The following is a 24,418-nucleotide window of genomic DNA, read 5'->3' on the forward strand; positions in this document are numbered from 1 at the left end:
TCAGCCCCGGCGGCGGCGGCGGCGGCGGCGGCGGCGGGGGCGCCTCCCGGGGGAAGTGGGTGCGGCCAAGTTCGCGCAGGGGCGGGGCGCCGGGCGCCGAGGGGCTGGGCGGCGTCCCGGGGAGCGCGCGCCCCCTCGATGGCCTCGCCCCGGCCCGGGCCGGGTCAACCGCGCATCTTCATTTTCCGCGGCCGGGGGCCCCGCTCGCGCGTCCGCCAGTAGCGGACGCCCCTCCCGCTGGCAGCGGATTTCGGGGGCCGCCTGGGCCACCGCAGCAGAGGTCTTCCGTCCTCTGCGAGTAACGTGATGCTCTAAACGCTGGATTGAGAAACGAAGGGAAAAAACGCTTGGGTCAATTAAGGAGCGTCAGGCCGCTGCGCTGGGGAGGGCGCTTCCCCTCGCCGACCTGCGGGCAGAGGCGGCCGCTCCCCGGTGCGCGCTGGGCCGCGGGAGGTGCAGGTGAGCGCGAGCCCAGGAGACCCGACGCGCTGCGCGTGGCGAGGAAGCGTTGGCAAGCCTTGACCATGGTTACTTCTGAGTCACTCTGGTCTCCGAGTCCCAACAGCCATCAGGACGTGGGTAAGGCGACCGTGTGGGGGTGGCAGGGAATCCTGAGCCCGCCCACACCGGGCCTCCCTGGCCCTCGTTTTTCTGGATGAGCGTGAGGGGGAGGGAAGAAGGATAATTGCTGTGCTCACTTTTCACTATTTGCATTTTAAAAAAAAATGTTCTAGCCTTTAATCCTGTTCTTAACTTTTCTCTAGAACAAAATGCCCCTGCCCCCACCCCGAGCATTCTACCTGCAATGAATTCGGGCTCCTGCAAGCCTCTTGGATGTCGTACTGGCAACCGGCCTGCTTTCGTCTTTCACGAGCTGGATGGGGCTCATTCCCAGAGCAATTAAAGCCTGTTGTTTCAAGGGAGCCTCTGGGGAATGCGCTGTAATGCTCACCTGGGTGGTCATTATGGGTTTATGCCTCTGTGTACACACATTTGAAAATTCATTGATGTGGGCATTGCAGACGTGTGCACTTGGCCGTATGGACTATGTTCCTAGAGTTCACTGGAAGGTTTCCTGCACACCTACTACGCGCCCAAATGCTTTGCTAAGCCCAGTGGATACGGCTTCCACCCACAGGAAGCTCACAGTCCAAGGAGGGGCTGATTACAACGTGATCACCGCTGTCATGGAAATAATTGGTCTGTTCCAAGAGTCTTAACTTAAATCACCCAAATTAGGGAAAGAGTGGAAGCGTCAGGTTTCAGAAGGCGTTTGGTAATGATGGCATCTGGCATGAATTTTGAGGAGGGAAGTAAAGTGGTGGTTTGGAGGAGCCGCCAATAATTTCTGTTGGGAGAGCAACGCGAGGGGTGTGGAGTTACACAACGGGCATGCGCAGCTCCTTGTGGGTATTTGCCGCAGACCTCCAAGGCCCTGAATGATCCACTAGTGGTAGTAAGTTCGGGGTTTGCGGGGCGGGGGGTCGGGGGGTCGGGGGATCCTGGAGGCAGAGCTGGGTCTCTAGCGTGTGCGATGTTCCCCTGAGGAGAATCTGACCACCTCATAGAAAGTGGCCAGGGAGGCATCGGAAAAGCACGTGGAAACAATACACGTTTGTTTTGTTTTGTTTTGTTTTGTTTCTGTAAAATAAAGACTCTTTTCCCAGGTGTTGGTTCCTTCCCATGGCCCTACTGCAGAAGCTTCTGAAAGATCTAAGGGGCTTTACTGTGTCATCTGGACTTGGTTTAGGTTTGGAGACAGCCCCTAGCGGTGCAAAAGTCTACCATTTTCACTAGATTCTGCAGCTGGACTGGAGAATGCGGGCAGAGGCGGTGAGGAACCAGGTCCTTCCCATTGTCCACACCAGCGTGAATGTGCTTCTAGTGACATGTTTGCAAGATTCTTCATGTTCCTTCCTCTCCCCCTGAATTCTAATTATTATCGTCAGTGTCTATGGAAGTAGGAAAGTGTATAGACAAGAAGAACCATAAAAGCTAAACTTCAGTTGCCAAATACGGTTCGCAACACGTTATATCTCTACTTAAGAGAGATTATCTCTTGTCTTTATCCCTACCCATAGCTATGTGAGTCCGCTCACCTTTCTCTTCCAACAGTAGCTAGTAAGCTTGTAATAGGAGAGAAAAATGGCAAATAATTAAATCTCACTCCAGAAGGCAACATAGACAACATTGAGCTAAGCTTTAGAATGAGATGGAAATGCCCAGTAGTGCTTTTATTTTCCTTAAAAGGTTTTCTGTTAGAAGCCCACGGTAGGTCCGTGACTCCCACATGAGAGAGCCGTATACACACATTCGATTATTAGTCCCGCACGTAATGTTTTAGTGCTGATAATTTTGTCGGAGCCATTTTACCTTCTCATTCTCACCATATCCTCTATCCCTTATTTCTAATTTTCTTGCATCTCCTTACTGCTGAGCCAAGAGAACTAGATCGTTATCTCTAAGCCCAGATAAACGGGAACATCACACCACAGTAGCGTCATGCAGGAAATGGAAAAGAAGCTCAGACCCAGTTTCCAAGGCCCAACTTGTAGAAGGAATTGGGTATCTCTCCTTTGGGCCAACTGTTGTGCTTTTAAGAATTGGAATGTCCAAACTAGAATCATCTCCATTTGACAAACATCCTGTCAGGGTGGTGCTTTCCCAAGATGAACAACCTCGCACCAAGATGGTGGCCATCCATACACCAGTTGGGGCACCTAGTTTAGGGATTGGCCCGGATATTACACAAAAGAGGTTTTTAAGGCTTCAGAATGGTTAAAGAGAACTGAGGTCCTATGACAAGAGTATATCCTGAAAAGTTACTATTGACTTTTCATGACACCCAATCGGCAAGGATGACTGCAGGAGATTATCTTCCAGCCCCTTCCCACTAGGCTGGCGGTCACACCCAAGTCCACACACCAGCTCTGGTCCTATGTTGGGGGAAATCATCGAGAGCACATGACTGCCGGTTGACCCTTAAGAGGGACCTGGACAACTGGAGGCTCCTTACCCCTTCCCCTGTTCTTGGAATGTCTGTTTTGTAGCTGTGGTTCCCACAGAGGGAGCAGTTTCAAGGATACGGTCTTGAGAGAGTAAAGTATTGTTGCTTATCGCCTCTCTATAAACTTAAGATTCTAGCTGGCTGGTGTGGAGATCTTGCCCAAGACAAGCCCTGTCTGTAAGTTCCCTTGCTTATTCAGCTTGCTACCTACCACTCTGGAGTGGCCTGCCTCCTTTGGTCTCTCCTTGCCCTCTCTGGATGGGGGGATGGGGGAGGGAGGTGTTCAGATTTTACCTGGGAAGCTGCCAAAGTTGCGAACCCTCATCCTGGTCTGCAACCTCTTCTTGTATCCCCCACCCCACCCTCCTCCCCCACCCACCATGGTCCTGATTCTACCTTGTTGCAATTTTGTATCATGCGTTCCTTGTTTCTTCATTTATTGATCATTAAACATTCATTAAAGGCTGGTTGTGGGCTTACAGTAAGACAAACAAGGCTGCTTATTTCCCTCCTGGCTCTAGGTCATGGGCAAGGGAACCTGAAGAAGGTGATCAGGTGAAGGAGTGTGGGGGGTGTGGTATATGCACAGCCTGAAGGCAGAAGAGTAGCCAGCCTGCCCCGGTGGGGAAGCCATGAGCTGCTCTGAGCTTGAGCCCAGAGTGGGATGAGCTGGTAGTTGCTCAAAAGGGCCTCCTCCTGGGTGCTGCTAAGCAGTCTGTGGTTTGGGGTCATTGGTGGGCTCTCAGCAGGAAGGTGAAATGGCTTGGTTTGTGGTTTTATTTATTTTTATTTCTTTATTAACATGTAATGTCTTATTTGCTTCAGGGGTACCGGTCCCTGAATCATCAGGCTTACACACGTCACAGCACTCACCATAGCGCATACCCTGCCCGTGTCCCTCGCCCAGCCACCCGCTCCCTCCCTCCCGCCCCCCCAGCAACCCTCAGTTTCTTTCCTGAGATTAAGAGTCTCTCATGGTTTGTCTCCCTCCCTGGTCCCATCTTGTTTCATTTTTTCCCTCCCTGCCCCCCCCACAGCCCCCCACGCTGCTTCTCAAATGATATCAGTGAGATCATATGATAATTGTCTTTTTCTGATTGACTTATTTTGCTTAGCATAATACTAGTTTTAGTATTATGCTAATTTTAGTTCTAGCCACATTGTTGCAAATGTCAAGATTTTGGTTTTTGTGATGTCTGCATAGTATTCCTTTGTATATATACACACACCACATCTTTATCCATTCATCTGTTGATGGACATCTAGGTTCTTTCCATTGTTTGACTATTGTGGACATTGCTGCTATAAACATTCGGGTACCGTGCCCCTTAGGATCACTACGTTTGTATCTTTAGGGTAAATACCCTGTACTGCAATTCCTGGGTCATAGGGCAGCTCTATTTTCAGCTTTTTGAGGAACCTCCATGCTGTTTTCCAGAGTAGCTGCACCAGCTTGCATTCCCACCAACAGTGTAGGAGGGTTCCCCTTTCTCCGCATCCTTGCCAACTCCTGTTGTTTCCTGACCAGTTAATTTTAGCCATTCTGACTGGTGTGAGGTGGTATCTCGCTGTGGTTTTAACTGGTATTTCCCTGATGCCGAGTGATGTGGAGCACTTTTTCATGTGTCTGTTGGCCATTTGGATGTCTTCTTTGCAGAAATGTCCATTCATGTCTTCTGCCCATTTCTTGATTGGATTATTTGTTCTTTGGAAATTGAGTTTTATAAGTTCTTTATAGGTTTTAGATACTAACTCTTTATCTGTTATGTCATCTGCAAATGTCTTCTCTCATTCTTTCGGATGTCTTTTGGTTTTGTTGACTGTTTCCTTAACTGTGCAAAAGCATTTTACCTTGAGGAAGTCCTAATAGTTCATTTTTGCCCTTGCTTCCCTTGCCTTTGGTGATGTTTCTAGGAAGAAGTTGCTGTGGCTGAGGTCAAAGAGGTTGCTGCCTGTGTTCTCCTCAAGGATTTTGATGGATTCCTGTCTCACATTGAGGTCTTTCATCCATTTTGAGTCTATTGGTATAGGGAAACGGTCCAGTTTCATTCTTCTGCATATGGCTGTCCAATTTTCCCAATACCATTTGTTGAAGAGACTGTCTTTTTCCATTGGACATTCCTGCTTTCTCAAAGATTAGTTGACCATAGATGGTTTTGATGATATTGAGGTATGTGCCCTCTATTCCTACACTGTGAAGAGTTTTGATCAAGAAAGGATGCTGTACTTTGTCAAATGCTTTTTTAGCATCTATTGAGAGAATCATATGGTTATTGTGCTTTCTTTTATTAATGTATCACATTGATCACAGGAAAAATTTTAAAAATAGAGTAAGAAAAAAAATTTTTTTTAATTTAACTTTGGAAGACCAAGAATTGTGGGGAAAAAGCCATGAATTCTATGTGTTGCTTTCCCCTAGCTCTGGAGTTCCACAGTTCTTATTGATTGGTAAACTTGGTCTTGGCTGGATGTTCTTGCTGATTTTCGGGGGAGGGGGGCTGTTGTAGTGATTCACAAATGTCTTTGCATGAGTCGGGATTGTACCGCCCTTGCCAGGGGCTGGGCTAAGTAAGCTGCTCAGGTTCATTCTCGGGAGCTTTTGTTCCCTGAATGCTTTCTGTAGAGCTTTGGAGGACGGGAATGAAGATGGCGGCCTCCCAATCTCTGGCCTCGAGGAGCCAAGAGCTCAAGGCCCCAATCCTCAGTGCACCCTCAGAGAAAAGCAGTCAGTCACTCCCATCTTCCTGGTCTCTGGCCGTGCTCCCCCCACCTGTGACCAAACGTTTCTATCTCTGGCACATGGGCCCAATTGGAGTCTCCAACCTCAGCAGATTCCTGCAGTCCACACCCATGCCAATCCTCCTGGAGGAGGAAGGAAGGGGTCTCCCTGGACCTGCCACTTGTGGGGTCCCGACCCTAAAAGCAGTGGCCCTGCTGTGCCTTGGATCATGGTTTAAGGTAAGCCTGAGCTGAGAGCCCCTCCTTGGCTCTCTCTCTGCAGCCAGTCTCCCCTCTCCGATGCTTGAGAGCTCTGCCACACTCAGACACCCCGGTCTTCCTGTGACCCCATGGGTGCTGAGACCACACTGTCCCCATGAGGGCTTGACCCCCCGTTTAGCCTCTGGAGCGACGTCCCTCAGTGGAGCAGACTTGTAAAAGTTCCGATTTTGTGCTCTGCTGCTCCACGGCTTGCCAGGAGCCCGCCCCCCCCCCGCCACCCCCCGCCAGTTCTGTTTTCCCTTCGCCTTGGATTCACGTCTCTGCACATTCTACCTTCCAGAAAGTGGTCGCTTTTCTTTTCCTAGAATTGCTGCTCTTCTGTCTCCTGTCGAGTTTGCAGGTGTTCAGAAGGGTTTGATAGCTGTCTAGTCGAACTCCTGGACCCGGTGATATTTAGGTCTCCTACTCCTCCACCATCTTGCTCCTCCCCCTTTGGTTTGTGTATTAAAAAGCTGTCTCCGGACAGTGGATTAAATAAATCCTGGCAGAACCACTGGAAGAAACTTCTTCCTTATCATTCACTAAGGTGAGGAGCAGAGGAGGAGGAGGAAAAAGAGGAGGAGGTTCATCTGGGCCAGGTAGGGCGCCAGCTACAGAGGTCTATAACTCAGGGAGCAGCAGGGGTCCTGACCAAGAGGTAGAGCCAGGCAGAGGGAATGATCAGCGGGAAAATAAAGTCCAAGAGGAGTTCAGAGGCACCTGCCCAGAGCGAGTCACCTTCGTGGGACAGAGGATATGTTGAGACTTTTGGATAAACGGATCAGATGGAGGGGAGCTTTGAGGACCAGTTCTCCAAGTTTATGGGAAGTCCTGTGAGCAATGGGGAGTTCTGGAAGATCGTGGGTTTCTTTCTGTTGTTCTTACCAAGAAAATGGTAGACTCAAAACCCCAGTCCCCTGAGGTCCCAGCACACCAGCTCAAGGTCCATTATCAAAGCAAACCTGAGGAGTGATTGACTTTAAACCCAGGTCTGCAAATCAGGCCTGCAGTCCCCAGGGGTATTCTCTAAGCTAAAATTAGATTCGTGGGATGTAATGAAAGAGCTAGGAGAGTCACATCTTACAGACATCCCTTCAAAATGTGTTTTTGGCTTGTCACCTGTTACTAATTTTAGTTCATTAGAAATTGGGCACAAAACCTGGAGGCTGGGACAGTGGCCCAGGCTGCACTGAGAATACACAGGAGGCCCGTGTCACCTGTATCCTTTAGACCATGGAGAAGTGGGCACAGCTGGGCATTTACTGCACAGCCAGGGGTGTTTCTGGGGACCCTGAAGCTTTACGAGACTCATGTGCTTTCTGAACCATCAAAGGAGTCTAAGATTATATTTAATACAGTTCGGAGTTTAGTATATTTGCTTGCAGACCAGTTCATTGAAACTTGATGGTTTCTCCGTATCCCATTTGCACTCTCCTGCCCCCTTCCCTTGCCCTAAACCAGCACTACCCCCAAAATAGCTTTGGAGGCATACTCTGAATTGCCTGGACAAGGGTCTGGCTAGGACCAAAGGCATTTCTCCTTTCTCCAGGGAAAAGATACATGTCAACTCAGGGTCCCACAGACTCATTGGCCTCTGCTTCCAAAGCCAGCTTCCTATGGACCCTCAAATTCCCCTGGTGCTGGGCAGCTGGATTTCTCAAAGAACCTCTGTTCCTGCTAGCATCCAATGTACCTATAGACTGTTTGCTCTCCCGTGGATGAGGTGGTTCGTGGTCTTGCCCTAAAAGGAAGAAAGGTGACAGAATTGGAGGGGAGAGGCTCTTTTTTCAGGAATGTTCACCCCAGGGGTGCCTGCGTGGCTCAGTCAGTTAAGCATCTGTCTTTGGCTCATGATCCCAGGGTCCTAGAACTGAGCCCATGTCGGGCTTTCTGTTCAGAGGGGAGTCTGCTTCTCCCTCTGCTGCTTCCCCCAGCTTGTGCTGTCTTGCTCTCTCTCTCTCTCAAATTAAAAACAAAAACAAAAACAAGTAATGTCCACCCCAGTGGGTTCCAGAGAGCACCCTGGTCCCACGCCTTGTAACTTAAGTCTGTACCTTCACTGTGTCTGATTCCTCATAAGCCTTGTTGGGAAGGACAAGTAGAGCTCACAAAGACGGGCCCACCACCCACCTACCACCACTCTGGAACTGGAAATAGCACGTACAAATGCCTTGTTAACTGCAGTAAGCCACAGCCAGCCCCGAAGGCAGGAAATCCCAGAGTAAGTTTTGATTCCGGTCTTTTCCTTTATTCCCTCTGTTGAAATAACCATGTGTCAGGTTAGCTCACGACCAGGCTGGTTTATGCCTGCTGACTAGCAAGGTTATTAATATCACTTTGCTTTCTTTCTCAAAAAGTGTCTTGATTTGGCTGAATCATTGTATGGACTCCCCATCCATCTCCAGTCTTTCAACAGTTGGCTGAGAACGCTTCTTCTTAAATGCTCCCCATGTCCATATACCTCGTTCTCCGGTCTCAGGGCTGCCACGCCTGCTCAAGCTCCATCACTGGGTGCCTGTCTGGACCAGAGCAGCCTTGTCCACCCTTCTCTTTCAAATCCAGATGGCCTAGAGCTGTGTTACTCGTATTAGAAACTGATGAGGCTTTTCAGTGAAAGCCAAAGAACAGAGAAGGGGAAGACCTGAATTGGATCTATCGGTAAATGTGAGTTGATGATGTGATTTTCTAGCTATTCCACAGAAAGAGCCTAGAATCCATGACACCCCATGGCAGTGAGCTCACTTACAGACTAGGTGTTGTTTTGTACTTCCTGTCAGAAAAGAGCTGAGGCTCCTTAGAGAATGGGCTGATACTAGGTCTGAGTTAGGCACTACTGTGTGCCAGAAAGCAAGACGTATTCAAAGGCTATTTAAAAATCTATGTTAAAAGGACACAGAAGGCTGCTTTGAATGGGATCCCTCTTACCAAATCTGGGAAACTGAGGAACAAAAAATAAATCCTGCTAAATGATTATATTGAGTTAAAAAAAAAAATTCATGACTCTGTAATGATACTCAAAAAGGGTGGGTGGGAAGCTCTGCTTTGCAAGAGATGAGTTAATAAGTATAGACTCTAGATCTAGTCAAGTACCATTTTGTTAACTCTCAATCAGCGGTTAAAGCAATGGTCGTCATTGACCCACTGGGGAAACCTAAGGGAGAAGGACGTACACGATTGACAGTTTAGTTATTAATTATAAAGCAGGTCTTTGCCTTGGAGAGATCACCACCGTATCGGCATCTCCTCACACTTGGCATCTCCAGGAGTGGGACCGTTTGACTTTATGGGTCCCCTGGCCTGATGCTGTGGGAGGAACACAACAGAACTTGCCGGAAAGATTTGGCCCAAATCAAATCCTAACAAAACTGTGTCTTACATTCTATAGGTCAGTTGCCCTGAATCTTCAAGTGTTTGATATCAAGAAGACAGGAGGGGCGCCTGGGTGGCTCAGTGGGTTAAAGCCTCTGCCTTTGGCTCCGGTTATGATCCCAGGTCCTGGGATCAAGCCCTGCATCGGGCTCTCTGCTCAGCGGGCAGCCTGCTTCCTCCTCTCTCTCTGCCTGCCTCTCCACCTACTTGTGATCTCTGTCTGTCAAATAAATAAAGAAAATGTTAAGAAAAAAATAAAAGACAGGAACACTTTGAGGAGGAGAGATAATAACAGCCAAAGCAATGCGTGAAATTTGATGGGATTCTGGGTCAAAAAACAAAACAAAACAAAACACTATCAAGGACATTTGGAGGGAAAATTAGGGTAATTTGAGTCCAGAGTCTATGCTAGATGATTGGTTGAATTAATACTGTTCTTCTTAGCTATGACACTGGTGTTAGGACGATGTAAGAGAAGGTCTTCCTTCTGAGTGATGCCACATGCAGTGTTTAGGGGTGACATACCATGACAGCAGCCATTTGCTTTCAGCAAAAGGAAGTGTTGTGTGTATATATATAGAGAGAGGGGGAAACAGGTGTGGCAAGATGTTGGTGAGTCTGTGTGAGGGGGATCCGGCTGTTCGTCGTACTGCTCTTTCAACTTGTGGCTTTGAAAATTGTCAAAAGAAAAAAAAATGTTTTTTTAGAAGACTGAGAAAACAAGAAATAGAGAAAGTTCTTATAGTTATTTTTAAAAAGGACAGTCCCCTTCTCTTTCTTTTTCCCCAAGACTGTGACCTTCAGTGATTTCTCCTTTCCACAAAGTCTTGCTTGACTTAAAATCTCTGTGATGAGCCCACGTGCGGGAATCCAGGGCTGAGGGACATAGTGTAGCAACAGGAAATTAAGTGTTTGTTGTGATGTTCGGTTTTCTTTAATTCAGTTTCATATTGCACAAAAGCCTATGTACTAGGTACTAAGTCTGTATACTATGTACACCGTACTGTGTACTTGGTCCTTGTACTGTGTACAGGATCCTATGAGAAGCACCAAGAATAATAGAAAGATGAACAATACGGTTTCTGCCTTCAAAGGGCTTAAAATCTAACACACAAAAATCGACGCAGCAAACATCTTTTGAGTGGCTCTTATGAACTAAACGGAAGACCAGGACAAGAATTCTAATTATTACTGTTACTATTACTATCGATAGTGTCCATTATTATACACAGTCCCTCCCATCAAAGGCCTTCTTGTCTTTGAGAAATACAAACACATACATTAATTTCAAGACAATAAGACTAATGAAAAAATCATTATCATTGTCTGAATATTATGACAAGCATCCAGGGACAGCTTAAGGACAAACAGTGTATCTAAGTTAGAACTTAAAGAGCAGGTTGGAATGTTTTCAAAACAAATTGGTAGGCATTCCAAGTAGATAGAATTCCGTGCGCAAATACAGGGCGCCTGGGTGGTTCAGTCAGTTAAGCATCTAATTCTTGCTTTCAGCTCCGGTCATGATCTCAGGGTCATGAGATCAAGCCCCACAAGATCTTACAAGCCCCAGGAGATCAAGCTCCACTCAGCAGAGGGCCTGCTTAAGACGCTCTCTCTCCTTCTCCCTCTGCCCCTTCACACACACACACACACACACACACACACACACACACACACATTCTCTCTCTCTCTCTCCCCCCAAATGAAAAGAAAACTTAAAATGTGCAAAAGCATGAAAATATGAACATGACACGTTTGAGGATCTACAGGTGCTAAATATAACTGGAATTTAGTAGCTTTAGAGATGAGTGAGAGCTACGGAGCTGGGAACAGAACTTGAGCTTGTTGATAAAAAGCTTTCGTGTTACATTGAGGAGTTTGCACCATATTCTGTAGGTGACTGGAGGCTCTGGAGGTGATGTCATGATTAGATTCTCAGACAGGTAACTCTGGCAGGCAAACAGCATGCTGATGGGAAGGAGATGAGGCAGATAGACCAGTTAGCAGGCTTTTATAATAGTCTGGGTGAGAGGTGCTGAGAGTCTAAACCAAGACAAGGGACATGGGGGCAGAGATAGGGTAGCCACAGGAGGCACTCCATACACTGTACCAGTCAGGCTTAGGTGACCAAATGGTTGTTGGGAAATGAGGGAGAAGAGATTGTCAAAGATAAGCCCAGTATAAGGGTTCTCCAGAGAAATAGAACCAATGATGTGTGTGTGTGTGTGTGTGTTGTGTAGATGGGGAGGAGGGATTTAAAGAATTGGCTCCCACAATTGTGTGTACAGGCAAGTCCCAAACCTCCCCGGTAGGCTTGAGGCTGGAAATTCTGACAGGAGTTTATGTTGTAGTCTGGAGTCTGCAGACAGTCTGGAGACAGAACTTTTTCCGGTCAAGGGACTTTGGTCTTTTCTGTTAAACCCTTCAACTGATTGGGTGAGGCTCACCCATATTATGGAGAGTAATGTGCTTTTCTCAGTCTACTGATTAAATGTGAATCACATCTAAAAAATAACTTTACAGCAACATCTAGACAGGTGTTTGACAAATAAATAAATAAATGGGCACCATGCTGTAGCCAACTTGACACTAAAATTGTCATCACCATTGTGCCATTACTGAATTATGAAATAGAAGGGAAAAGCTGGGGACAAATTTGGAGAGGAAAAACCCTCCATGAATTTAGAAGATGCTGAATTTCCATTGGTGAGGGCTAGTGGTCAATTTGAAGACAGGAGATCAATCTTTTTTTTTTTGTAAGATGTTATTTTTTAATAATCTCACACCCCACACTGGGTTTGAATTTACAACCCTGAGATCAAGAGTCATATGCTCTTCCAGTGGAGCCAGCCAGGTGCCCCATGGAAACAGATCTTTCTCATGGGCCATATTTGGAGATGTTAGTGGAAGCCAGAGGACCAGATGCGGCTCCTCCTCAAGAGACTGCTCATTCAACAACACTTGTCCTCTGTGTGTCTCTGTGACTAGACTGTTCTAGGCTGGAGGACCACAGTGTACTCAAGGTAATGTTCCTATCATAGAGCTTACATTTTGGAAGGCTTGGCAGACAGTGAGCAAATAGGCTTATATACATAACATTCTAGGTTAGGATATGTATCATTGCCTGCTGTAGATAAGAAACCATCCCAAGCTTGCTGGCCTAAAACAACTTTGATCTGCTCATGTTCCACGGGCGGGCAGTTGGGGAAAGATCAGCTGGAACCGCGCGTCTCAGATCCACATGGCGCTGCTGGCTTCACTTAATGCATTTGCCACCAGTTAGAAGATGCTGGATGGCCATTGGCTGGGGCTGTCAGCAGATGTGTCTCAGTTGTCCTCCATGTGGCCTCTTGGGCAAGCAGGCTTCACACTACTTCACTTGGCAGCTGGAGTTCCATGAAGGCATCCCTTGACGTGCAAACCCTTAGCAAGCCTCTGTTTGGATCACATTTTCAAATGTCCTGGTGGCCAAAGCAAGTCACATGGCTAAGCCCAGAGTCACAGAAGAGGCAACAGCACGAGAGCATGAAGACCATTAACATAATAATCTTTAACACAGGGCACAGCACAGAAAAAGGGAACAGAATGAAAAGGGGAAGTGCTTTGCAAGAGACGGGGAGGTGAGAGAAGCGACTTTTGAGCAGACTTAAATGAAGGAAGGCTGCCAGTCATGTGGATTTCTGGAGGCAAGGACACGCCAGACAAAGGGGATGGCATGTGCTCATGAGGACCATGAAGCCAGAAGTAGCTGGACCCACCCACGGTACAAGAAGGCTAAGACGAGAAGAGCAGAGTGAGGGAGATCAGGTGAGAGAGGAGAGGAAGGCAGGGAGGCATCACGAAGGGCCCAGCAGGCCGTGCATGATTGAGATTTTGTTCTAAAAGGTGGTAGAAAATCAATGAAGATGTTGCGTGATGTTCGGTTTTCATCTCGTAAAGATCGGTCACTGGTGAAGAGACAAGCATGGAGCTAGGAGATCTATTAGCGATTACTGCCCTTGTCACAGAGATACTGACGGTGGTGGACTTGGTGAGAAATGATTGGATTTGGAATACATCTGGGACGTCCAGCCCACAGGGATTGCTAATTGATCAGATGTAAGCTGTTGGGACAGAGAAGAATTATAGATGGCATCTAACCCCTGTAGAGATAGGGAAGCTTTTGCGAGAGAAAATTCTCTCTAGGGAGAGGACTCGTTTCTTGGACATACTGTCCTTTATATGCCTAATACAGGTCCATGAGCAGACAAGGAGGAAACCAGATATAAAAACCATGAGCAGGGAGAGAAGGTCAGCATCTAAATGACACAAAAACCAAAGGAACTCATGGGATCAATTGGGAAGATATGGTAGAAGCTGCGGTGTTTTCTGCTTCTCCTTGGGTTTTCACAATGAAATAAGAAGTTGGGGGGATGGGAAGAATAGTGATAGGAAGTTGAAAAAGAGAGGAATTTTGAGATAGTGGCCTTGGAACATGGGACAGTTCGCCAGGGAAGGGAGGATGTGAGAGGCCGGCCTCTGAAAAGCCTCCTAAGCTTAAAGTGAGAGTCAGCATGTTTGGGAGTTTCTCCAGCAACATTCAGCTGCTCAAATACAGACTTAGAGAATCGGGGTTATCGTGGATGAGGTTTTTCAGGACAGGAGGAGAAGAGGGAGATATGAGGGTGTCTGTAAGTGAAAGATTTGAGTGATGGGCCAGAGATGCTGAAGGCACGAGTGTAGTGACAGTATTGAAAGAAATGGTGGCCTCATGGTTGGGAGGGCCCAATGAGGTAACCATTGGAGAAGTAAGTGCTCCTCGCAGGAGAATGCTGAAAAGAGGTAGAAAGGAGTCAGTGGAGGCTAGAGTATAGAAGGGGAAGAGAACGTGAGGTCAAAGAAGCAAGAAGCCAGGGCCCTGGATGGATTGTTTATGGGGAGGAAGTCTGCAGAATAATGGTGCTGAGAAAAATCAGTCGGACACTTGGAGGAGGAGGGAGTGTGGATGGTACGGTCCGACAGCATCGCCCTAAAGATCCTGAGGATGTCGTCAAGGAAGGAAGAGAAATGGTCTTTCCAGACCATTTCGAGACCAGTACCAAGGTCAGAGTTACTGCGTAGTAGGTCCAGTGGTACAGAGCTGGGGACCAAACAGTCCTCACTTGAGAGGGTTGCAGGGGACACTCAGCTCTGAGTTAGAGCTGGACGGTGGAACGTAAAGAAGAGACGGATTATGGGTGGTTTGCAGGACTATGAGCTGCAGAGAGCACAGGCTGGGGCTGGGGGAGAGGAAGGCACCTGTCTTGGCGGTGAAAGGGAAGGGAAGCTCCTCAGAGCAACTTCAAGCAGAAGCAGAGTCCGCACACCTCGCATGGACTTAGCCATTGCTACTTACTCACACGAAGCCACGTATTGCTTCTCTACAGATGCTTGGCCGTGTTCCGAGTTACTGAGTTTGCCAAATAAGTACTAAATGAATAATTTATTATTATAGGTAATATTTATGTAAGATTTATTTATTTATTTGAGAGAGAGAGAGCACGCATGCGTGTGAACATGAGCACGAGCAGGGGCAGGAGGAGGGACAGAGGGAGAGAAGGGGACAAGAAGCAGACTCCCAGCTGAATGGGGAGCCCAACGTGGGGCTCGATCTCAGGATCCTGAGATCGTGACTTATGCCGAAATCAAGAGTCAGACACTTAACCACCTGAGCCACCCAGACAGCCCTATTATTATAGGTAATATTTATTAAGCTTTAATTATGTAGCTCTCTTTGGAGAAATAAATCTCATTCTACATATCCCGTATATCTTCAGACAAAATTGAACATTCTAATTTATGTTTACTTGAAATTAATGGAAAAAAAAATAGGATTCCAAGGAAGAATGAATGTGATGTGGTACAGAGCATGTGCTAAGACCAAGCTCTTCTGAACCAGTAACAAGATTGGATCTGGCATGGCAGCTGCAACTGGGACTAACTACTTGGTTGACTTTGCCGACACAGGAGTGACACTTGCCATTCCTCCCGGGATGTCATATCAGTTTTGATTCACTATCTTTTTTATTGAGGGGATTCATTTCAGAGCATTCTCCTCGATGTCTACACTATGGTATTCTTACCCTAAGCCAAGGAACCAAGGTGAGGTTGTTCAACTACCAAGCGTTTCTAGTTCCAGCATATATTTGCAGTCTAGGAAAATGACCTCCAGATGGGGCTACAGACCTAGTGGACCCATTGTGAGTTGATCTGGACCAGGCGTTCATTTATGACCTAGCCCCAATATTCCTGGACCCTAAAAGAGGGCCCTGATGATGATTAGTGTCCCTAGGTGTTGAGGTCTATTAAGACCTGTTCAACAGTCATCAAAATGCTTGGGTATTTCTCAGAATTCAGTTACCCTTTGGTGAAGGACTGGGAGATCAGACCACGTATACTTGTGTGGTGTTGCAGGGGGCTGGAGACACGGTCTTGCCTTCAACCAGTGGACTTGGACACCAGGCAAGGACTTAGAGGTGGTGAGCCCTCAGTCTCCTGGTCATTGATCCTTGACCTCTTTCAGCTGTACAGATTGCACTGTCTCTTGTTGGCTACTCATCTGGTTTGCCCCCAGAAGTGCAGTAACTAACACGGTTTTGAGTTAATTCCCTTGAATGTTCTTTTTTGACTGGGAGAAGAGTCTTCCATGCTGGGGGGAAAGTGTCCACATGAATACTTCTTGGCCAAGGGACAGCCAGCGGTCCACTAGAGTTTCATTCTCCCCTTCCATAGTGCAGAGTGTAACGGAAAAGGTAGTTGTCCAGCCTGGAGCTGCATTTCCCAGCACCCGCGCCCCGCCCCCATAGAAGTGACGCCATGGGACATCACTTCCAGCTGAGGAGATTAAAAGGTGAACATTCTATCCAGTCAGCTGCTCCCTGTCTGCCACTTTGTTTGGGCATATGGCAACCTTGGAAGATAAATGTTGAAGAAGGCAGAGCCTCTGTCAGGACACCCATAGGAGCGGATCCGGCACCCTGCTAACGTTACACCCACCAGGAAGCGAAAAGTCATCTTTGATAATGGTGGGTAATTGAGGAGCAATTGAGGCTCAGTCGGTTAAGTATCTGACTCTAGATTTCGTCTCCAGTCATGATCTCAAGGTCATAAGCCTGAGTCCTGTGCTGGGCTGTGCTGAGCGTGGCGCCTGCTTGAGAGGCTCTTTCTCCCTCTGCCCCTCCCCACCACTTATGCGTGTTCTCTCTCTAAAACAATAAAATAAAATAATGGTAGGTAATTTGAAATGTAGGTATTTGCTAAGGCAGCTTTTACCCTAATACCTGCTGTGCTCTCTATCCCTTCTACATCAAATCTACATAAAATAGCTTCTGTATGAATGGATTTTTACCAGATTTGAAGCTGTGTGGTGGTCTGATTTGGAGTATAGGTTATGTGGCATATATAAAAGTCATCCGGGGGATGCCTGGGTGGCTCAGTTGGTTAAGCATCTGCCTTTGGTTCAGGTCATGATCTGAGGGTCCTGGGATCGAGCCCTGCCTTGGGCTTCATGCTCAGCGGGGAGCCTGCTTCTCCCTCTCCCTCTGCCCCTCCCCACCATTTGTGTGCTCTCTGTCTCTCTCAAATAAATAAATACAATCTTAAAAAAAAAAAAAAAGTCATCTATGAGGCGCAGGGATGTTTTTCAGAGCTGGGTAGTTATTCATAACTGAGAATGAAGTATAATAAAAGACAATGTTAATACAATCAACACATTTTCTCAGTCCTTAGCTTCTTAATATAAGTAGTCATAGAGGTCCTTGTATTGGGTACATCTTATGTACCTCAGGTTCTCTGGCCTTACTCATCTTGGGTGTGTGTGTGTGGGGGGTCTCTCCACCCTCCCGCTACAGAGTTTAAGGAAATGTTCCCCTTGTCTTTGTGTGTGTATCCATTTCCTGTTGCTGCTGTAACAAGTTACCACTAACTCAGTAGTTTACAACAATGTAAGTTTATTTTCTTACAGTTCAGGAGGTCAGCAGTCTGAAGTGAGACTCACAGGGCTAAGACCAAGGCGTCAGCAGGGCTGGTTGCTCTGGAAGGTTCCAAGGGAGAATCCAGTCCATGCATCACCTGGCTCCTGGAGGTGGCCTGCATGCCTTGGCCTATGGCCCCTTCTCACTGCACTGCGACCACTTCAACCTCTGACTTCTGTCACATCTTCTACCACTGACTCCGATCGATCTCATGCCTCCATCTTACAAGGACTTATGATTACACTGGACCCACAGGGATAATCTCAAAACCCTCTGTGTAATCAAATCTGCAGAGTTTCTTTTGCCATACAAGGTAACACAGGTCCTGGCGATTAGGGTGTGACCATCTTTCAGCCTGCCACAGTGTCGGGTATGGCTTCCATGTGGCTTTGAAAGGCGCCAGATGACAGGGAAATGGGAGAGGACGGACTCCCCACATGGGGCAACAGGAGATAGGACCAACCCAGGAAATGCCTTTTCTTCCTTCTCTTGGAGGGCTGCTCTGAGGCAGGATTTCCCTCTACAACTGGTGCAGAGACATCCCTCGTGACCACATGCCTGCTGAGCAGCTGCAGGGTCTCCTGGTGGCTCGTGGGAAGCCGTGGCCCGCGTGGCAGTACGTGACTTTGCTTCCCATCCTTCTCTGCCTCGTTCCCTATCCTCTCTGCCCTGGCGCTGCACTTCCCACAGCTCTGGCGGTTAACCTCTGCCCTGGGCTCTCGTCTCTGGGGAGTCTCGCCTGGGGCAGCCCCCAAATTGAAAGTTACAATTTAGATGCTTCCACCTGATTAAGAATTAATTGCTGAGGGGCGTCCGATGGCTCAGTCGGTTAAGCATCTGACTCTTGGTTTTAGTTCAGGTCCTGATCTCCGGGTCCTGGGATCCAGTCTTGCATCGGGCTCCGTGCTCTGTGGGGAGTCTGCTTGAGGACCCCCGCTCTAACCTCTGCCCCTCTCCGCACTTACACATGTTCTCTAAAATAAATCTTTAAAAAAGAAAGAATTACTATCTATCCACCATATTCAGACATGGTCTGGTTAAGAGTGACAAATACAAAAAGATCTGTTCTCACAGAGTCTAGTTTTTTTTTTTTTAGATTTTATGTTATTTATTTGTTTGTTTATTACACGAGTGGGGGGAGGGGAAGACAGAGAGAATCCCAAGGAGGCTCCACGCTCAGCATGGAGCCTGACATGGAGCTCGATCTTATGACCCTGAGATCATGATCTGAGCTGAAATCAAGAGTCAGATGTTTAACTGACTGAGCTACCCAGATGCCCCTGAGATTACCTCCTAATTGAGGAAGACCTACAATAGAAACTAGACAAGAAATATTATTGAGTGCTGCTTAGAACATGGTGACGCAGCAAAGACCAGCTATTTTACATTTGGTGGTGAGGAAAAGCCTTTCTGGAGAGGTGACATTTAAGCGGAGGCCTGGATGACAGTCATTTGTGCGGACCCCGCGGAAGGAGAAGTGGCCTTAATGGCAGGCATCAGCTTCTCACATGGGTGATTCTAGGTAGCATGTTCTGGTTGAAGGGCCACAGAAATTTACTTTTAAAAAATTCATGTTTCTCCCAAGCAGCAGATAGGCCAGATGGTTAAAATACAGAATGAACCTTGCAAGCAGGAGCTCTCCGCTAACCAAGAAATGGAACTTTCACTTTGTCGTGGAGGGACGTATTTATTTTAGAAGATTTCTTCTGTGTTTTAAGTTCAGCTTCGTTTAAGAGAAAGGACCGTGAAACTGAAAGTTATGAGTCTTTTAGCTTCCTCACCTGTATGAAAAATAAACTGGGTCATAAGCCCATTTCCCTGTATCGCCAGCATGTTTTTGTTTTTAATGATTAGCTGATACTTGTATCCTTGTGCTTCCTGCTTCACCTTATTCCAGATGCTTTTGCAGATCAACTTACGTTTCAACTCGAAGTGTAGCGTAAAGGACATGTCCCGAGCTTTGGCATCAGAGGACACAATATTTCTTGATATTTTTCTCTTAGATATTAAATGTTTTTGGTAACATTGTAGGACATATTTTTTGGCTGCTGTGGCTATATGGAAATGCATTTGCTTTTTATCTAGTGACCTTGATTCTAATCAAATAATTCTAATAGGAAATCCAACATGATCAGTTGTTAAACTAAGAGCTTCATCACATGACCTGGAAATAGTGATGGTTCTTCTTCTTAAAGATTTTATTTAGTTTATAAAGAGCGCGCATGAGCGAGAGCAAGCACGGGCGGGGGAGGGGAAGGAGGAGAAGCCGACCTTGTGGAGCAGGGAGCCTGATGCCATTAGGGCCTCTGTCCCCTGAACAGAAGGCAGATGTGTCCGTGACTAAGCCACCGAGATGCCCCAATAGTGACAGGTTTAAATCTCATCCATTCCTCATACTTTTATTGGTTTTTCTGGCTCACTGGCTGGGTGGGAAGCTCAGGAGCTCTGTCCCCTTTGGTGTCAGCGAGTCGCCTTGCAGGCTGTGGGCTGGAATGAGCTGTAGGCTCACCATTCGATGTCTCGTGGTAGACGTTGGAAAGACTCAAAGAGCTGGGGGTTGGCCCAGCTGAGACCCATCTGGCATCTGTCTCTACCTAGCTTCTCCATACAGTCTCTTGGGCACAGTGGCCACAGGGCTCCAAAAGCACGTCCCGAGAGCTTCGCAGATGCTCTGGTGTCCCCTGCATGACCTAGCTTGGGGAGCCCCATGGTCGCCCTCCCGTCACACTCTAGCTCTTCGGAGGGGAGGAGAATCAGACTCCACCTTTTCATGGGAGGACTGTCCACGAGATTTGTGGATATGTTTGAGCCAGTCAGTCCCCTGGCCCACATGATTTATGTCTGTCCTTCACACAGTTCTGAACTCCAGCTGAGCTGGGACTCCGTTCCACTAGCAGGGAATCCTTCCCCCTGGGTTCCTGAGTCAGCCTCCTTTTTCCACAAATGCCACAGACTTGTGACTGCTGCATCCCCCTCTGGTTTTCCCCTTTGTGAATGAGCTTCTCGGCAGCAGTTAGCTTCTGGAGGACAGGAAACTTCTCTCCCTAGCACACAGCTCTTCCAGTCCGTGTTAACGAGCTGTCCTTGAGGAACCATACCCAAGAGCCGCAGTCACACCAGAACTTAATCTACATAACAAGATCCTGGGCCTCAAGATGCCTGAACAAGGCTTTGATGGGTCTGGAGAGGGAGGAAGTGGATTTTGCATCATGCCAGTGGCTGGAGTAATCTGAAGACACACCCACATGTTGATGCTGAGAAGACAAACCAGTTGGGGGACTGTACCTGTGGGGCTTGGCTAGCTCGGTGTCATGGCCGCTCAGAGCTCCGAAGCTGTGTGTCCCAAGAGGAAGAGCAGGTGAAGAGGTGTCACCTTCTAGGACCTGGCCTTACAAACTCTGGGGGTATCCCCTCCACCACATTCTTTTTCTTAGAAGTGGAATCACTATGGCTGGCCCCGTTCATGGGGATGAGACTTCTTCACCTTTTTATCGGAGGGGTTATCAAGAAGTGGTAACTTTTAAAAAAGATTTTATCTGAGAGAGCGCACAAGCAGGGGGAGCCGCAGTGGGAGAGGCAGAATCAGGCTCCCCACCAAGTAGGGAGCCTGACCCCTAGACCCTGGGATCACGACCTGAGCCAAAGGTAACGCTTCACCAATTGAGCCACCCAGGCGCCCCAGTTGTAACATTTTTTAAAAATCACCACACAAAGTTGCAGGGGAGGCTGGGGAATGGGTTCTGTAACCTGGCGCGCACCGCAAGCTTGGGTGGAAGGGGTTCTAGGATATAAGGCAAAAGGAAAGCAAGGACAAACCCGAAAAGGGCAGATCGCTAGGGCACGGGTACAAGTCTCTGCCACAGGCAGCTTTGCAGAGATGAAAATCGAAACCAGGTTGTCAGAGACGAAGAGAGATGAATGGGGAGAAAGATCACTTCTGGCAAGGATAGATTCTGAGGGGACACCTGGGAAAGGGACAAAGCTGGGCATCCGAGTCGGTTGGCGTTAGGAGTGTGCCATCAGAGGAGGCTGGCGATGGCGCGGTGGTAAGCCAGGGGTGTGGCCACGTAAAGGAAAATAGAGGAAGTGGTTGGATTCTAGGATAGCTTTATGAGACGAGCACAGTCTCACTCCAACGCGGGTCTGAATTCTCTGTCCACTGTAGTTTTGTCATTTTTCAGCCAAGCATGGTGAATCACAAAAAGGCCACAATTCTCCAACCTCTTGAGTCACTTTGCAGCAACTTCCATCAAGACATGGAGTCTTTTCCCCCCCACCTCTTGGCTCTGGTCTGGCATTGGTCTGGCTTTGGCCAGTAGAATATGGCGGACTTACCAATGTGACAGTTTTGAACCTGAGCCTTGAGAGGCCTTGCCTGTACCTACTAGTTTTTGCAAGACCTTGCCAAATGCTATGAATCAGCCAAGGCTAGTTAACTGGAGAACAAGAAATCACATGGAGCAGAGCTCAGCTGTCTCATCTGAGGCTCCAGACAGATGAGAAAGCCAAGGCAAGATCAACAAAGTTGACCTGGATACAGCTGAACTTAGTCGTGAATGAGATGCCCAGCTCCAACAGATCACCTATAGGATCATGACCTAAGTAAATACTTGGCTGTTTTAGCCACTGAATTCTGGAGTTACTTGTTATACAGCAAAGCTATTAGAGCAAGTTAAATAATTTGCTTTCTAAATCTCAATATCCCTAATGTAAAAATGGGTTTGCTAGCACCTACTCCTTAGCTACTGGGAGAACACAAGGACACCTTGCACTAAGCCTGAAACATATGTTCTGAGCAAGTGGTAAGTAACACCACTGGTCACATCTGAGAGATGGTGATCCATCAGTTGCATATAATACCTGTGCTCATTGTGTCAAGTGCCCTCCTTAATGGTCATCCTCCACCCAACTCCCCTCTAGCAACCCTACCACATTCACCTTTGAAAACTCTTGCCCTTGCCCTCTTGTTTTCTGGACCCCTTCAACACATTTGCAGATGGCCCAATTCCTATTGCTGTTGAGTGAACTGATTTCATATATTTCTCTCTTTTACCCCCAACTAGGCTCTAAGCAATTTAAGACGATTCTATTTCATTTGCAAATCCCACTGAGATAGTGTGTGTGTGTGTGTGTGTGTGTGTGTGTGTGTGTTTCAATCCAAACAAGAATTTAGTAAATTAAAGTCAACTAAATTACGTCATGGTTGATATTGATCATTGGGGCTATCTTATTTCTAATCAAGAGGCCTATTACATTTCCTCAATGTCAACTCAGTAAGTAAACTTATGATGGAGAACAGCTCCCCTGAGAGATCAGTTACCGGAATAACTCATTTTCTTTTGTGGTAGGTCATGAGGCAATGGTGACAACCCTGACCTGGCAGCTAATTCCCACCAAGCAAATGTCTGGATGCCTCAAGAGTAGGAGACCCTATTAATGTCTCAAACTTTTAATCAACTGTAATACTGATATTACTTGGAAAAGAAATCTCTGGGAAAACTAAAGATAGGAGATTATATACTTTGCAAACGTCTTTACTTTTCCCACAGTAACTTTCCCCCACACAAGTGCTTAAAGCTTTCTAAGAATCTCTTTTACTTCCTTCAGACGTTTTCTATGAATAGGATACCAATTTCTTATTGAGAAATTGTTTATGGGTATGTCCTTTATGTGTGGTGTGCAGGACCAAACTTTCGGGAGCCAACCATGTTTTCCATTCAACTCCACATTCAGTGATGTCACCTTGGAGCTCGAAATTAGCCCTGGTGGAAACACGGACACCATGAAAATCAGCCAACACTACTACACAGCAGGACTACACTGCAGTGGCCTGTCTGGGCGCCCCTGGAGAGGCCACTGATAAACATTCATCAGCACATCCCCGCCAGAGCTCCAGGTACTGGGAATTACATCTCGTGTCTTCTTGAGGACAGACTCTAGGTCTCCCCAGGAAAACATCAGAGTCTCTTTTCTCACTGCTGGGCAGAACACCCTAAGTTGGGTGCTGGTAAAGTGGGGGACGGAACGACAGCCAGGATCTGGGCTGAGTGGGGCAGAGTGGCAGGAGACAAGGTTAGAGGGGCGCGGGGTGGAGGAACCGGTGCTGTGGTATAGGTCGTTGTTTTGGTTGAACAAAGAGGAGAGCTTTCTGCAGGAGGATATTGCTGGGTTTAGATTTTATAAAGATCCTTCCACGTGTCTGGCTTGTCAACAGCATATACGGGTGGGGGGGGGTGCACCAGACGTGGTGAAGCAGAGGCCAAAGAGGCTAGGACAGGGGAGCCGTAGAGTGAACTCTGACCTTTGCCCTAACACCTGTGCTCCTACCCTCCCAAGGAAAAAATCTGTTCCCCTCCGCCATATTGCAAGACCAGCTCGAGACCCACCCAGCCACCTCCCAGCCATCCCAGTCCCATCGCTGCTGCTTCGGACAGGAACGAGGCTGCATTGCCGGGGGGCGTGTAAAGGGAAGACAGTGTTTCTGACCTGGAGAGGCTTTCGTCAACATGCTGACTGGTCAAGAGAAGTGAGAGGTGATGCTGAGCCAATCTGCGTTGATGAGGAAATGCGGGGAGGGAAGGAAATCCAAGAGCTATTTCAAAACAGCAGACAAGAAATGCTTAAAGCAATGATCTCAAAACTGGGGACTCTAACATGGGGAAGCAAAATCGTAATTGCAATAGACAATTTGTGCTGTTCTATGGTTTTGCAAAATGTTACTGTAGGGGAAACCAGGTGAAGGGTATGGGGGTCTCCTTGTACATACTATTGCTCCTTCCTCTGAACCTATTTCTAAATAAAACATTAAAAGGGAACACAGTTGTGGGCACGTAAAGGTCATTGCGTAGAGAGACCAAGGTTTTGGCTTTGGTGCTGTTGTAACGCTTCAGGTGAAGCCCTGCGCCTCACTTGACCTGCTGCTTCTTCTGTAACTGGGGGAGAGAGGCAGCCTTCTGGGGTACAGCAAGTCAGAGGGCATCCTGAGAGGTGGGCAGTGGAAGAGGCCCTTCTGCCAGCTTCCCTCGGAGCACCTCTGGCCACAGGTGCTCCGCTACCTTTAGGGTACTTCCAG

At 47.6% G+C, this 24,418-nt stretch overlaps 1 long non-coding RNA gene across 1 annotated transcript; it reads left to right on the plus strand.

Annotated features, from left to right (window-relative positions):
• The first annotated feature begins 88 nt into the window (after nucleotides 1-88).
• On the plus strand, nucleotides 89-24,165 carry LOC101671954. The gene is made up of 3 exons (XR_001180897.2): nucleotides 89-579; nucleotides 23,030-23,242; nucleotides 23,683-24,165. It is a non-coding gene; the product is annotated as an uncharacterized LOC101671954 (long non-coding RNA).
• The last annotated feature ends 253 nt before the right edge of the window (nucleotides 24,166-24,418 follow it).

Source organism: Mustela putorius, unplaced genomic scaffold, assembly GCF_011764305.1.
Source record: "Mustela putorius furo isolate JIRA1106 unplaced genomic scaffold, ASM1176430v1.1 tig00000589_pilon_pilon_pilon, whole genome shotgun sequence".
In the NCBI taxonomy this organism is placed as follows: domain Eukaryota; kingdom Metazoa; phylum Chordata; class Mammalia; order Carnivora; family Mustelidae; genus Mustela; species Mustela putorius.